Raw genomic sequence first — 12,836 nt, 5'->3', positions numbered from 1 at the left:
GTCCACACCTCTCATCTGAGCTCCAAACTTAAACCCAACTGTCTCCTAAATATCTGTGTTCCAATGACTCACAGGCATCTCCCTCTTAACATGTCCCTCTTCAAACTCTTGATTTCTCCCCCAAACCTGTTCCTCCCCAGCCCTTCCCACTTCGTAAAGGCACCATCTTCCACCCCCTCTGATCAAGCCAGAAACCTGATTTCTCACACCCTTACAATCCATCGCCAAGAACAGCCATCCCTGACCTCAAAATATATCTCAAGGGTCTGCAAACTACAGCCCCAGCACCAAATCCAGCTCACCACGTGCTTTTGTTCAGTTCACCAGTTAAGACAAGGTTTACCTTTTTAAATGGTTAGAAAATCAAAAGAAGAAGACTATTTCATGACACATAGAAATCACATGAAATTCAAATTTCAGTATCCATAAATAAAGTTTCATTGGCACACAGCCACACTTCATTCATTCACATATTGTCTGTGGCTGCTTTTCCACTACAACAGTAGAACTGAGTAGTCACAATAGTCACAAAGCCTAAACTATTTACTTTCCGGCCCTTTACAGAAAAAGTTTGGCAACCCGATATATCTTTACTCTCTCTATTCCCCTCCACCTCTGCTTCTCTCTCTGGTCTGCCAAGTCGCCATCATCTCTTGCCCGCATGACGACAAAAGCCTCCTCACCGGTCCCCCGCTTTCTCTCTTGTCCCCCAACCCAGTACTATACTCCCATCTAGACTCTAGACAGCGACCAGAAAAAACTGCTGTAAAAACAGAAGTGCATCATGTCATCACTTTCAATATCAAATCAGCTCCTCCACGGCATGCAGGGCCCTGCCTGGTCCAGCCCTGCCCACCTCCCCAGCCTCACCTCCTCCCACTGACCTCTCATCAGGGTCTCTTACAATGAGACCCTCTTCCCTACCTCACAGGGTTTTTGCAAACACAGTTCCTTCTTCCTGGATGACATCCCGAGGGTCACCTTGGCAGAAAAGCTGGGTTGGAGGTCTGCCACTCTAAGGATGCCCCTGTTCCGCGTTGCAGTTTGTTTATCTCGTGTCATACTGGGACCTCCCTGGGCAGGAACCACGTCTGCTTTATTTACTATTGGATACTTAGTTCTACCAAAGGCTTGGCACATAATGAGTGTTCAAAGCACTGTTCAATGAATGAATGAATGAATGAATGAATGCTTGTGTGTTTAGAGAGATGGATGGATGAATGTTTGTATATAGAAAATGGGTCTGGAAGTATGATAGTGAACCCAACTCTGGGGCATGGGAATGAAGGTAAAGGTCTACTTCCACCTTCTCGTTGATGTACTTCTGTAACTTTGACAACGAGCATGTAATTCTTTTGTATTAACAAACGAAAAAGGAAAACAGCAACATAAAGATTTATGTGGGTTTCAGACCAGGCTCTATCACTGACTTGCTAGGCTCCCTAGAGCAAGCCCATTGCCTCTCAGGGTCTTCATCTCCTTAACCATCAAAGGAAGGTCCTGGCCTCCTCCCTGTGCTATGACCACGATCACATGCTGGGCTGGTGTAGTCACGAGAAGCTTCATGGAAGGAGTGAGCCCTGGTGTTTTAGAAGATGACTCTGGAGTCGGAGATATAGGTTCAAATCCAGACTCTGTCACTTCCTAGCCACGCAACTTTGGGAAAACATCCTCTCTGAGTCTCTGTTTGCTCATTTGTGCAATAGGAATTTAAACTCCACCCTCATAGGATGATTATAGGACTCAACTGAGCAAAATTATCTAAACTGTCCTAGTTAGTCCTAGTTAGTATAGGTGCTCTATAAATGGAGTCTGGGGAAAGAGTCGGGGGGATCTCCAGAGTTCCCTGGGAATCCTGTTGGCCTTCCTTTTTCCTGATAATGAGTCAGTTTGGGCCTTTGGGGTTCAAGGCTGTCCACTGGGCACTGCTCCCCACCCCCGCGATCTCACCCAAGAGAAGAAATCAATTCTTCCTCTCCAAGTGATTTCTGTGTAAGTCAAGACAGCAGTGTGTCATCAGCGCCAGCCCAGGAGAGTGGGGCTGGCATCCCCAGCTTGCTTCCCTTATGGCTTATAGGAAGACCAAGAAAAGGGAGAACAGGACAGAGCAGAGCCCCTGGTCTCCCCAAGCCAGACCATCCCCACCGAGGCACCCTCTCCACACTGAAGTCAGGGCATCAGAACCAGAGGAGGCAAAACCAGAGAGAACATAAACATCTCAGTAGATCTGAGAACATAGTGACTTTTGCTACAGCAGCTGGCCTGCCTCTCACACCCTCCTCTGGCTGAGGGGCCAGCACAAAATGAGTTTGCATCTTCCAGGGTTCAACAGCCACTTGACAAGGCAGTGTGACACCATCTCAGAACTGGAAGTGTGTGCAGAGGCTATACACGCACATGGGTGCACACGGGAGGCACACACACACACACACACACACCATCAGAAACACAGAACCCTGAAAAAAAAGTGAAAGCTACACTCAGCTCAGAAGAGGTCTGGCCAGAAAAAAAGGATTCAAAGGAGGGGAGTGGAAAGAGGAGGGGAAGGCATGAGAGAGCATAAGACCAAATCAGAGCGCGGATCCCAGGTCAAGCCCTGGCAGGCCTGTGACACATGTATCTGCATTCACTCAACTTCTGCTGAGTCCTGTTAAGTGCCTACCTAGATATGTCTGGAAACCCCATCCCTTCCAGAAGCCTTTCCAGACTCCACTCAAGGAAGGGTCCACTTACCCCAGATGTGTTCTACCTAAATACCTCCCTGCCTTCACATTCTTTAGGTTTCTACCCTGAAAGAGGTTCACCCTGGCAAAACAATGCTGCAGACCCCTCTCTACCTACGCACCAGCCCCTCTGGATCTCCATGGATTCCTCCTCATGAGTGTAGCAGGCGCCACTAGTCCTTAGAGCTTGAAGGCTCCTTGGAGTTCACCTGTCCAGTGCCCACTTCCATGCCCATCATAGAGATGGGAATCTGAGCCTAGAGAAACGAGTGTAGGCTGTCACGCTCAGTCATCAATCACCATGAGAGGTGACTAAGGGCCTGCTCACAAGTGGCCCCTGGGCCTCAATTCCTCACTTGTTAAATGGCATCATCAGACTGCCTTGCCTGCCCCAGGGTACAGTTTGAGCTCAGGTACAGCAGGCAGGCCTAGGTTCAGATTCTAACTCGGAAGCCTTGCTAGACACATGATCAAGTTTAAATGACTTAACCTCTTTGAGATTTGATTCCACATCCCTAAAAAGCTGGTAACAATCCCTACCCCACAGAACTGCTGTAAGAATAAAATAACATACAGAGAGGACTTAAAGCCCCTAGCACTCAAACAGTGGTAACAATTATTACTACTTTTGTTATTATTGCCATGGGCATGGGGAAAAGTCCTCCTGGGATCCTCTGCACTGAGCCTCCTCTGTCAGGCTATACATCTGTACATCTAGGTCCCTGGGAACAGTACTCTTTCTCTGACCCCCTTTGCTCCTAGGACCCCACCAGCACCCAGGCTCCAAAGCAGCAAATCACAATTCAGCTCCATCTCTGTGTCTGGCTCATCCCTGGTGGTCCTCTCTCCCTTCCTCCTCCCAGTGGGCTCAAGCCCCTACTGCCCCTGCTGCCACCACATCCCCCAGTACAGGGCCATCCCCATAAGTACACATTCCAGTGTCTCCCCCCTGGGAGGCCCAGTCCCTAGGAGCCTACACTGATTTAGGGTGAGCTGGGAGCCCTGCCTCCCAGAGGTAGTATCTCTCCCTGCTCCAAGGCTCCCAACAAAAGATGTTTCTCAAACCCCACTCCCAGCGGGTTCCCTCCAACATACCCTCCCTGAGCCTCAGGAAGGCCAAAGGCCCAAAGGCATTAGGGGTGTGGAGGAGGCATTCATTCTCTGGACCACAAAGAGAACGAGGAAGAATGGGGGCAGCTGGCTGGGAGCACTGGTCAGAACTGGAGGGTGTAAGAGGGACTCCTGAAAGGCATGAGTGTGCTGAGGACCAGGCCTCTCGAAGAGTAAGAACTCTCAGCAATGGTTCCAACTGGGCTGCAAGGACAACTAGTCTGGGATACCCAGGTCAGGACTGCCCTCTCCCCAGCTCCCCAGATGAATCCTCTGCCTTGCTGTGGGGACCCTTAGCACATCTTATCAGGCTCCAGAATGAGGGGTAAAGACTGTGTCTGCCTCCAGAGTGGCAGAAAGAGCCAGTTCTGGAGGGAGACAGCATCCCAGCCCCAAAATTTGCCAAATGCATGTCTTTGGGCACAGGACTTCTTTCTGGGCCTCAGTTTACCCATCTATACAATGGAGCTAATGATACCCTACCTCATAGGACTGCATCCATCACAGTTCCACCCCCCAAACCTGAAAACTCCATGTGCCTATCCGGAATCTCTTACTGCAGGGGTGGCAGAACTGGGGTTGGCAGGCAAGGGTTACATAAAGCACACGTGGCCCTCTCCCAGATGTCTGATCCATTCTGAGCCAACGAGACCAAAAGAAATTTCTCAAAGATCACATGGACCGGTTCCCACCCTCTTTGCCCTCCTCCCCCAGGCCCTGACTATGCCTTCCCTCTTTTGCCAGTGGACCTCCCTGTCATTCCTGCCCTGGGGGTGTGGGAAAAGGACCTCAATGGAAGTGGCCACCCACTCAGAGGATAAGCTCATGGGCAGTGACATCATCCTGCCTGCCCTTCTTCCTCCTCACCTGACCCCGTGACTCAGGGCCACGGGTTCAGGCTCTGTTAATCTCAGAGGCTGCTTGGATTTCGGTCATTTTTCTTCACATAGCACAAGCCCTGTATGTCCAACCAAGAAGCAGCCTGCAATAAGCCAGACACTTGTTCTACAACACTTTCTAGGAGTCTCTTTGGGTGCTGTGGAATCCCAGCTTACGGCTCTATGATCACACTCGGTCTCTGACCCCAAACAGTATTGCTCAGCTCAGCATCAAACCCAAATCCTACTCCAAAGAATGAAGACTGACGACTCCATAGAAGGTTACAGTTTAAGGATAGAGGAATTCCCACCGGAACTTTCAGAAGTCCACCTCAGCAGAATAAGGACACAGGCTCTACAGAAGGGACAACACTTCTATAACTGTCCTTTCCACAAACATTCAAGCACCTGACCCAGCTATCAGTCATCTGGGTATCTCAGACATTCAGCCAACCTGCTTCCATTGGGTGCCCAGACAGAGGTGCAGAGGGCTGAGGACAGGAAGGAAAAGCGGTCCTCAAATCCCAGAACCCCTTCTCATCCTTGGGCTTGCTTTAATGTAGGCTTCCCATCTCTAACAAGCTGGATTGCCTGATTTCTTGGAACACAGGAGTCTGGAATGAATTGGAAAGCTCACTGAAAGCAGGCAGGAGAAACCACCCGTGATGTCATTGAAGAGAGAAAAGAATTCCAAAGTCAGTCATGGGACCAATACAAGCATCACTGAAGCCACTTAGTGCAAAGCTCACTCCCTCAAGAGTCCCTTTGCTATACAAAAGTCCTTAGTGCAAAAACTGTGATATGTGTAATACAGCGGAGAAAGATTTCCATGCTTAATGGTTAACGTAAGTGTTAATGCTTAATCTATACTCGCCCAAAATATTCCCATTTCCTAAAGAGCTGGAAGTATGAGCCACCACTCATACCCACAGCCTCAGAGCCCTGCCACTCAGATCAGCCCAACCCATTGGACGTGTTTAGAGTTAAAATTCAAGTTTAGACTTCAATTTCTCTCAGCCTCCAAAAGCACCCACCTGTGTGCAGGGCCCCAAACTACAAGGAAGGCTGCACAGCATCAGATTTCCTAGGGACTTCTGGGAGGCAAGAGGGAGTCAGAGAGGAGGCTGAACTAAATAAAGAACTCTCTTAAAAACAGAACAGCTTCATTACTTTCTAACATAGAAGCTAACTGCTAGAGACAAGCATGTAAGAAAAGGACCTAGGGCCTTCATTTAATGATGAAATCAGCCTCATTTACAATTATCCACATCCAATTTGAAGGTAAATAGTTTTTCTCAATTAAGTCAAACAAACCCTCCCAACTCCCCAATGGTTTTTGCCTTCCTATTTGCTTAACGTTTTCCTCGATGATAGATCCCATATCTGAGTCATCCATCACGCATTTCTCATTAGGGCAGGTTTGGCTGAGAAAGAAATCCCCTTTTCTGGCATTTCACTGCCTTAGGCCCCCAAACCTGCCAATTCACTAGCTAAGCAGCAATAGAGGACCTGGGACACTGGGATTCAATCCAATCCCCTCCCCTCTAGTGTGTCCCCACCCTGGGTCCCTACCTTTCCTCCACCCCCTCTCCATCCTACCCCACCCACCCTGAGACTTCCCAAGCCCAAATGGCTCCACCCCTGCTCCCTCGTGCTCTGCCTCCCACCCTCCAACAACTATGCATCCCTTCACCCAGGCCAGCTGTCCCTGCCTGTCCTTCTCAGAATCCGTCCCCTCGTGCCCACTGCTGCCCGTGGAAGCCCTCCAGTCACCCACTCCTTCATCCTTCTGGGCCAGGCAGAATGGACCCCCCTCCCCGATCCAGCCGCTCGCCCTCCTCTCCCTGGCACCTCTCCCTCCTCAGAACTAGTGGTCAGGTCAGGGTGTTTTCCTCTGCAGGGACTCCGCGAGACTCTACTTCCCTCCTAGCTCCAGCTAGCGGCTTCGTGAAGCTTTCCAGAATCATCAACACAATGACAGATCTGCCTCTATTCCCCCTGCACACCCAGGGCCTCCGCGATCACAGCTACCCGCCCAGCCTCCTCCAGCGGCTTCCCGGGAGAGGGCAGGTCCCACACTGCCCCGGGCCCCGCCGGCCAGGGAGGGGAGGCAAGGTTGGGGACGGGGCTGGACTCTGGTAGCCCCCTGCCGCCTCCAGGACCCAGAGTCGGGGTCCACCGTGCTCCCCGCGCGGAGGCCAGCCCGGGCCCAGGGAGAGGGCTGGGGTGGGGGCGCCCTGCGAGAGAGAGGGCTCACCGCCCGCTCTAGCAGCCCTGCAGCAGGCACGCTGCCCGGCAGCCCGGGGCAGGGCTCGGCTGCAAACAAAGGCCGCCCGGACGCGCGCCGAGCCCGCCACGCAAGCACTCACCGCGCCGCGCCTGACTCCCGGGACTCGGGGACGCGGCGGAGCGCTGCCGAGTCGCTGCCGCCGCCGCCGCCGCCGCGAGGCCGGGCGCGAAAGGGGTCCGGGGGCGGCCCCGGGAGTCCGAGGGGCGGGGCGGTCTGGAGGAAGCTGCAGGCCCGGAAAGGCGGCCCGGGTGCGCCCCAGAGGCGGGATTGGCCCCGCGGCGAAGGTTTGGGGCAGAGGCCTGAGCCCGCCCGCTGGGCAGGGCACCCGGCCGAGACCCGCCCCTGACCCGGGTCCAGACCCACGCGGGGGCCCTAGTAAAGGGGCGCTGGTCTGATCTCTGCCCATCTCCCACCCTGTCCCACCCTCCCAAGATCCGAAGTTTATTTTCTGCTAAGGGGACAGGTGAATGGTCAGTGACCACCCCAGCTCCCCCTCCAGGCCGCTGGCAGCAGAGCCGGAGCTCGGATCTGGCTGTCTGACCCCCAGTCCAGTGTTCTCCGCCACCAGGCTGGTACCGTGGCCTGGAAAGGGTTAATTCGACTGTGAGGCATTGAGAGCTGCTGGGAGCTCTCTATAAATACAGTGTGTCGTGGGCGCCTGAGCCAACCGCGGGGTAATTTCCACCTAGCTGGTTTTCCCCTTTTCCTTCCGCCCCCGGCCACCCGGCCAGCCCTGCCCCCAGCCCCATGCCAGGCTAGTGGCTACCCCAGGCCCCCAAAGGGGGAGCAGCTCTGACACCGCCCCAACCCCCTCCCCATGACCTGGGGCTCTGTCTTTATAGGAACCAGTTCCAGCCTGGGAGGAGATGGGGGGGTCAGGCTTGAACCTCCAGCCTGGGGAGAGATGGGGATCAGGCCTCTGCCTTGGCACATCCGGCGCCTGCACCTATTCTCTGACCTGTTCTCCATTAGTTACAGACAGCAACAGCTAAAGTGTAGCAGTCCTCTGTGGGCCAGGGTAGAGACTAAGAGCTTTCCATGTGGGGCCTCTTTGAATCCTCACAACAGCTGAACCATGTAGATAATATTATCCCCATTTTACAGGTGAGAAAACTGAGGCTCAGAGAGATAAAGGGACTCCAATTTGTCTTATGGCCAGACCCACGACCAAGTGTCAGCAGCAATATGAGAGAGGGCTTAGGAAATATGCATGAATACATGCTCACCTCTGTGTGTCAGCCACTGTTTTAAGCTCTTTACCATTTTATCTCATTTCATCTTTCCAGCAATGCAATGAGGTAATGCTATTATTATCCTCATTTTCACAAATAAGGAAATTAAGACACAAGGAGCTAGGTAACTTACTTAAGGATATCCAACCATCAAGTGGAGGAACCAAGATTTGCCCTCTTGCATGTAAGTGCTGAATTCAAACTTAATTATAGTGTGTTTGTGTGTGGCAGTGAGGCATGGGTGTCTGTATTTGTGAACACCTGTGAGTAACTCTCTGCATCTAAGTGCACATGTGTTTCTGAATGTAAGTTTGATAATGGCTGTGTCTGTGTGACTGCTCCTAGGGATGGGGCAGAGAGTGGAGGGATCAAGGCCAGGCCATCTGGTCCAGAGTTCTTGGAGGTCATCAGCCTCCCCTCCAATCCACACTGCTTCTCTCTGCTCTGTCCAGCCCTGTCCAGCCTGGGCCTGGCCTCACAGTTCTCAGTATGAGTAGCCCCGAATAGGCCTCAAGACCTGGAGGAGAAGCATCCCAGGGAGAGGTGCCCCTGAGCTGAGAGATCCAGGAGCCCCACAGCAGGACTTAGAACTAATCTAGAGGAATTTGCTTTCCTTTCCTCCACCAGGAGTCAGTCCTGTGCTTTGTGCCCCAAGGTGGTGACACAGGTCCTGTCCCAGAGGACTTACAGTCTGGCAGGGAAGGCACAATTCAGCCGTGATGGACAGTGAAGGAACAGCACAGGGTAGTTTATAGCATAAACTGTATAGTATATAGTTTATGGCAGAGGCTGGGGGAAGACTTTTATCATAATTGCTAGAGAGATCAAGTCAGGAGGGAAGGAAATAAGTACTGGCTGTCATTCCTGGAAGCAGTGGCTTAATAGGGTGCTGATACCCCCCAGAAAGGGCAAACACTGTGGGCAGGGGATAGGCAGAGTGTCTGTACGACAGGCTCAGCTGCGACTCAGACATTTGGCCCTGGACACAAACAGCTAGACCATCCCAGCACACAGGAATCTCCTCAGGTCAGGGAATGTTTGTTCTATGCCTAGTTGAAAATACAGTCTTCCTCAGACTCCCTTTGTAGCTAGAGGCAGTCACATGATCTAATGTGGCCAATGAGATGGAAGTGAAATTCACTGGGTGGGGCTTCAGGGAAAGTCCTTTGTTAAAGGAGATTGTTGACACTATCTAAAACATCATGGTGGTTCCTCAAAAAACTAAAGATAGAACTACCATAGGATCCAACAATTCTACTTCTGGGTGTATCCAAAAGAATTGAAATTAGTGTCTCAGAGATATTTGTACATCCATATTCATAGCAGCATTATTCACAATAGCCAAAAGGTGGAAGCAATGCAAGTGTCCATCAATAAAATGGAATGTTATTCAGCCTTAAAAAGGAAGGAAATTCTGACACATGATAGAACATGGATGAACCTTGAGGACATTATGCTAAGTGAAAAAAGCCAACCACAGAAAGACAAATATTGTATGATTCCACTTATATGAGGTACTAATGTAGTCAAATTCATGGAGACAGAAAGTAGAATGGTGGTTGCCAGGGACTGGGAGAGGGAGAATGGGGAGTTATTGTTTAATGGGTACAGAGTTTCAGTTTTGCTGAAAAGAGACTGGAGACTGATTGCACAACAATATGAATGCACTTACTACTGAACTATACACTTAAAAGTGGCGAAGATAAATTTTATGTTGTGTTTATTTTTCCGCAATTAAAAAAATAGAAAAGAGCAGGCTTAGCTGGCATGAGCCTTGCCTTTTGCCTTTCACTCCCTTGTCTCTTTGTGCCTGAAGTGCAGACACAAAACCAGACAGTAAAGCAGCCATCTTGCAACCATTAGGACAAAAGCTAAGTAAGGGTGGCAGGGGAGAAAGTCAGATGGAGCCTGGTTCCTGAAGGCATTGCGGAGCTGCCACCCTGGCCCCGGATTGCTTCCAGCCCTTGGCCTGTCCCTCGAATTGCCATTGCTCACTCAGGATTGATGAGGGAGGAATGGTGACCCTTCATAGTCTTGTCCTCCCCAGGCTACCTATAAGGAACCTCAGAACACCATTCTGGCAAAGGGAAGGGGTGTTCTGACCCTCTTATTACTCTCCCCAGGACAGAAATTCTGAGTTCATGGTGAAATTCAAAGACAATTTCCTTTGGCCTCCTTTGACATACAAAAGGATAAGTGTCTCCCTCATCTGTTTGAATACTCCTAAATCCAGCAACTGGATTCCTTAACCTAGCTTTAAAGTGGGGGCTATACAGTTGTTTTTGACTCTATAGAGCAGCTAAGCAGTCCATCTTTCAGAAAGCAGCTTAGAGACATTGACATGCCTCACCTAAGGCCAATACTCAAAATATTTCATGTCTGTAAGAAAGAAAAATCAATTCTTGGTAGCACTGGGGGTTTAAGGCCCAATCTGAGCGTTTTTTTCCGAGGATCCCTGTGACACCAATATCTTGGCATTGGCCTACCTCCACTCAGGCTGGTTGCTGCAGATCACCTCCTGAGTTGTCTGCATCTTCAGGCCTCAAGTCCTTAATGTCTTGGCAAAGGCCACATCCCCCAACCTGCCCCGCTCACTCATTTAGGGCTCCCAGGGCTGCCGATCTGGATCTAGCCAGCCCGCCCAGACTGTCTATGTCAACACCATTTTCCTGAATGAAGGGATCCAGTGTAGAGTTGAATATGGTGTAGAGTGACTACTGCAGGTTCCTGCTAGAAAGTTTCTTATTTCTGGCACTTGAGTGTTGGAGTAGACTTCAGGTGTCTAGATCCAAATACTTCCAGCTGGAAGCTTCTGGCTGGCAAAATAAAATAATAACATTTATTATTAAATGATTATTAAAATAAGAATCCTCCTGGGAGGATCATCTGGGAACACTTCACCCCCCAACACACACACACACACACACACACTCTCTCTCTCTCTCTCCAAAATAACAAAACACCCCCTAACCCCTAATCAGGCTTGTATAACTAGCTACCTCTATCCGACCCACCATCCCTTCTTCGTTATCTGTCCCAATTGGAGCCATTCCGCCCCCTCCCCCTTGCTTCCCCCTTCTCCATAACCCAGGTTTACAATGCTCCCAGTCCTAGGAATCCATCTCAGAGCCTGTATCCTGCTGCTGGAGGGTCAGGGTCGTCCTCCCAATAGGAGGGTTAGGCCAGAATTAAAGAACAAAACAGGAACATAAAAACTGTACCATAATGCCAAGGGAAATCTGTCATCACAATGGGAGTTGGGTTTTTTCTAATGACTTCTAATCACATGAAAGTAGTTGAGTTATTAGCACTTGCAGGGCCCTGAGAGCAAGCACCTCCTTCAAGTTTGCATCATAGATGTCTCATTTACGGCACCCTCACCCTAGTCCTGCTCTTAGGTTTGGCCTATGACAGATTCAGAGAAGAGAGCACATAACAGGATGACAAAGAGTTCCAGCTAGAAGAATAAGGCACGGAGAACAAGGGGTCCAGCATCTGAAGTCGGCAGTGGAGATCCTTGTGAGGAAGACAGTGGATAAACCTCTTGAAATCCAGATATCCCAATCTCAATCCAGGTGCTAAAGCTTAAGTACTAATATTGCTGTTTTCAGTCACATGTTCTCAGTATGGTCATTTGGTTTTAGTTGGGCTTGAGAAAGTGTGCCTGGGTGTCTTCAGGACATCTTACCATAGCCTCAATCCTGGTAGGGACACAAGGGAAGGCTTCACTGCCCCAGTGCTGAGAACAATTTATTCAGTCCTCCCTTATGGGTCATTCTTAACCTGCCAGTTCTTTATGTCAATCTCTAATTTCTGGGGCAGGACCACCGATTGCCAGTCCTGGCCCCTTTCCCTCCCTGTCTTCTCTCAGGCCACTGTCCCTCCCTTTGGAAGAAATACAATGTGTGATGGAAGTGAGCTCTCTCGGACCATGTCTTGGCCACTGCCAGGTCTCCACTTGGATCCCTGCTGCTGGGGAAGATGATCCGAGACAAATTGTGTGAGCTGCAGCATCTCCAGTCAGTGATCAAAGGCTCAGTCCTTTTACAGGGCACCTCCCTCCCTGCTTCTTCCTACTAGCTGGAAACCAGGCTTTCTTCCTACTGGCCCACTTCACCCAAGGTTCCCGCATCAGATGTGGGGTATTATGCCTCATTGGCTTAACTGCTTTTCCCACGTTTGTGGCTGGCATTTGCTAATGAATACAATCTTGCATTTGTTTTCTTAAAACAGGACTTTCAGCACAATAACATATTCGGCACCTCTCCTCCTTTCCTCATTTCCCATGATGAGATCATCACAAACACAACTTCTGAAGAAATCTCTACAGCCAGACTTTCCGAGGAAACCCAGCACCTCCACAGACAAATGGCGATGGGCCTCGGGTTTCTGAGAGGGAACCTTAGCAGTAGCAATGACTGTCCACTCAGAGAGATGTGTGGCCACCTCTGAGGAATGACCCCAGCCGCCAAGTTTCTCCCCTCACCCTAGAAATTTCCCCACCAGCCCTTCACCATTCTGATGGGGTCAGCATTGCTGTCAAAATGTGGTTCCTCTCCATCACTCCACACCCTCCACCCTCGGTAGATATTCACACAGCTGC

At 50.5% G+C, this 12,836-nt stretch overlaps 1 protein-coding gene across 2 annotated transcripts in view; it reads right to left on the bottom strand.

The window, feature by feature from the left end:
* CD276 (CD276 molecule) overlaps window positions 1-7,138 on the bottom strand; it is a 30,002-nt gene extending 22,864 nt beyond the window's left edge. For both annotated transcript variants that reach the window (XM_082648604.1, XM_082648605.1), the window contains exon 1: window positions 7,081-7,138. The gene's annotated coding sequence lies outside the window, so the exon portion shown is untranslated. The remainder of the gene's footprint in view (window positions 1-7,080) is intronic.
* Between the last annotated feature and the right edge of the window lie 5,698 nt (window positions 7,139-12,836).

The sequence above is a fragment of the Grampus griseus genome (assembly GCF_964374135.1).
Source record: "Grampus griseus genome assembly, chromosome: 2".
Taxonomy (NCBI): domain Eukaryota; kingdom Metazoa; phylum Chordata; class Mammalia; order Artiodactyla; family Delphinidae; genus Grampus; species Grampus griseus.
This window is presented reverse-complemented; position numbering and strand designations above follow the sequence as displayed.